This window comes from Myotis brandtii, unplaced genomic scaffold, assembly GCF_000412655.1.
Source record: "Myotis brandtii unplaced genomic scaffold, ASM41265v1 scaffold582, whole genome shotgun sequence".
NCBI lineage: Eukaryota > Metazoa > Chordata > Mammalia > Chiroptera > Vespertilionidae > Myotis > Myotis brandtii.
In genome coordinates, this window is record NW_005370187.1 from 1475925 (window position 1) to 1479735 (window position 3811).

General features: G+C 50.5%; 1 pseudogene; it reads left to right on the top strand.

Annotated features, from left to right (window-relative positions):
* The first annotated feature begins 1401 nt into the window (after positions 1 to 1401).
* On the top strand, positions 1402 to 3811 carry LOC102254928 (annotated as a pseudogene).

A 3811-nucleotide genomic window follows, 5' to 3' on the forward strand; every position in this document is an offset into this window, starting at 1 on the left:
TCACTGGTCCTGATGTCAGCTATGATGTCGCTTTTTCTGGTTTTGGTGCTTTTCTGGTCCTGGAGTTGAAACACAACTGAGGCCTAGATATTCTCTCTAGTTTGAACAAAATGCTGTCTCAACAAACTGGAGGCTTTGTTCCTAAGATTATTTGATGCTGATCAGAACCTCCTTGTCCTGAGGGCTCAATGCTTAATGGAGTGCACATGCAAAGGAGAAGAGGCAGGTGAGTCAGGGTGCTGCTGGGTGAGGCGAGTTGGAATGGGCTCTCTGTCTCCGTTTCCCCATTCCACTTGCCAAAGCATTCTCCTAATTGTTTACTCTCCTGCCTCACGGTGAGGAGAGCAATGGACAGGAAGAATCCGGGCATGTGAAAGAGTCTCCTTCAGGTTCACAGCAGAGAACTGATCAGGACATGCTTGGGAAGAAACTGCCGGAGGCCCAGGGAAGAAACTTCTGTAGAGACCCTAAGTTCTACTAGAAACTTAATCAATACACACTATTAGCTCACAGTTTCTGTGAGGACAAATCCAGCCTGACTCAGCTGGTACTACTGCCAGTGTCTCTCACTGAGATCTCAGCTGAGGCAGGATCTGTGTCACCCAGGCTCTGAGCTCACATGGGGCATCTTCGGGATTCAGTTTGGATTGAAGGCCTGATGTCCTATCTGTTGGTCTCGTTCAGTGCTAGGCCATGTGGATCTCTCCAGCTAGCAGCTCATAACTCAGAGGCTTAGTCCTCAGAGTGAGTGACTGAGAGAGACAGAGACAGAGAGAGACAGAACACAGGTCAGAGTGAGCAAGTGGGTACCATTGACTTTTTTTTTTAATTAAAAAAGATGATTTTCAAAAGAGGAAGGAAGAGAGAGAGAAATATCTATGTGAGAGAGAAGCACTGATTGGTTGCCTCCTGTACACGCCTTGACTTGGGATCGAACCCACAACCTAGGTATGGGGAATGACCTCTGACAACTCCGTAAAGACTCTTAGTTGCCTAAGAACACCTGAGATTCGGGCCAGAAGGCATGGCCAGATACGTTACAGCCCCTTTATCTCATTTATACAGCGAAGGTTTTTTGCTCAGAGTCTCAGAAAGTAATTCCAATGGAAACACCAGAGTTAAAAACCAGCCACCTGTCTTTCCTTAGCCTGGGTTCTGTCAACCCTTAACCTTAATTCTACCTTGAGGATTTAAAAATATAGCTCAAGTAAAGTCAGATTCTCTACCACAAGAAAGGGAAGGTACTGGATCCAACAGACAACTTAGCCAAATTCACCTGACAGGCAGGGAACTGGCAGGCTCAATGGGCCCTTTTTTGGATCCTGGCACCAGGTTGGGTCTGCAGGGTGGTCCTAGGTGAGCTTCTTTGGAATCCTGCCGCACTATGCCAAGTAAATGTCAATATAAGAAGCATTCAAACCTGTGCAGGATTTTTGTGAGTTTATTGGAGCCAAACTGTCAACAATTGCCGGGAAGCAAAAGCTCAATGGATTGAAATAATGCTCTAGAAAATGGCAGTTTTGCACCTTACTTTATACATTACAATCAAAAGTGGAGATGTATGTGGGTCCCATGAACTACACTGGTAATAGATTAGGGATGCGGGAGAAAGCAAAGCAAGGACATCTCTGGGAATGGATAAAAAGCAAAATGATAGACACTTCTTTTATACAGGTGGATGTAGGATAGTTAGCAGTCAGCAGTGAACTCAAGAACAATGAGCAGATTTGTGGTCTCTGCAGAGCACAGAGCAGTGCCTGTGTTTTGAGGGGTCTGGAAAAAGGAAAATCCCTTTGACATCCCAAAGATATGTTACAGTAGATGCCAAAAGACAATAGACAGGCTCCTTTAAGGTAAAGATTGACTTTGTCAGGGAACATTCTGGCCTAACACATGACTACACACCATAAACCTCTTTTAGTTAACAAGTTTTAATTTCAGGCCAAACTTTGTAATTTAGTTAGTTTAGGTTTCTGAGTTTGAAAGGCCACCATGCAGGCCTTACCTGAGCTAGCACAGGTGAGCGTGTGACCCCCTTTTCATCCACACTCTCCTTCAGTCACTCGTGTCCCACCTCTTGCCACCAATCATGTCCCTCCTCTGTCCCACCATAGGGGGAGAAACCATCGAAGACCTATATGCTGCAAGCAGCTGAAGCTTCCTCACCACCTGCAGGCCTGGCTGGCACACCCACGGTGCTCAACACGCCAGTGCCCATGAATCTTCTCTACCTGCGAGGTGGACTGCTCCAGCTCCGGCTGCATGCCCAGGTTGTGCAGCCTGACTTTAAAGAAGCTTGTGGTCTTGAAGGAGCTGGAGAAGGAGCTCATCTCCATGGTGATAGCAGTGAAAATGCGGGGCTCCCAGGGCATCCTGAGGTCCCATGAGATTGTGTTGCCCTCCAGCGGGCAAGTGGAGAGTGACCTGGCGCTGACCTTCCTCCTGCAGTACCCACACTTCCTCAAGAGAGAAGGCAACAAGCTACAGATCATGCTGCAGCAGAGGACGTGCTATCATAACCGGATCATCCTGGGCTACCAGACACTGGCCACAGGCGCCATCCACATGGCCAAGGTTAGGGACCCTCCCCAAGGGTGGCCAAATGCTGAGTCTCTGCAGCAGCTTCAAGGAGGTCTCCACCAAGGTGGCTGAGATCTGGATCTTCTCCCTGTCCAGTCAGCCCATCGACCATGAGGACAGCTCCATGCAGGCCAGCTCCAAGGCCAAGTCCATGGATAATTACATTGAGGGGGAGTCTGAGAGCTTCTCCTCTGAGATGGAGACCAGCTACAATGCCATGCACAGGCAGGACATGAATGAGGATGACTTTGAGCTGGGGCAGCCCAAGAGGCAGCAGCGATCCATGCAACGAAACTTGAAGCAGAAAGTCATGGGGCTGCTTCCCAGATCCAGTGTGTCAGAGGAGGTCCTGGACTTGAATCAGGACCCTCCGGAGCATGTCCCAGAGGTGGAGGACCTGGACCTTTCGTATGACAGCCTTGAGAATTCCAGTGACAGTAGCCAAGACATGGAGGACGATGACAGCATCCTCAGCCCCCACAAGACCAAGCTCAGGCCATACTTCGAAGGCCTGCCACACTCGAGCTGGCAGACAGAGAGGAGGAGCATCCTCAGTACTTGGAGCCAGAAGGAGCCTCCGAGTCTGGTCAACATGCTTGTGAAGACCCAGGGTCTGGGCAGCAAGCAGCTGAGTGACAGTGTCTCCGACTTGGTGGCCTACAGCACACCCACCATCAAGGTGAACAAGATCTGGATCTTCTCCCTGTCCAGCCAGCCCATCAATCACCTGGATAGCACCATGCAGGCCAGCCCCAAGGCGGAGTCCACGGATAGCTTCTCCGAGGGAGAGTCTGAGATCGTCTTCTCTGACCTGGAGGCCAGCTACAATGCCATCCGCAGGCATGACCTGGACGAGGATGACTTGGACCTGGAGAACCTGATAGTAAGAAGGAGGCCCATGACCAGGCGAGAGAAGTACCAGCAGAAAGACGCAGCGTGGCTGTGCAGGTTCCAAATGACAGAGGAGGTCCTGGAGTCAGAGCAGGACCCTGTGGAGCAAGACCCCGATGTGGACAAGGACCTGGCCCTTCTGTTTCACAGGCTGATGAACCCCAGAGACAGTAGCTCAGACACGGAGGATGATGACTGCCTCCTAACCCCACCCATGCCTGAGCTCATGACAAACTCTGAAAGCCTGTCAAGCGGCCCAGACCTGGAGGAGGATGACAGAGTCCTCAGCACCCCAAGCACAAGCCCAGGCCATACTTTGAAGGCCCATCAAGCTGCCTAG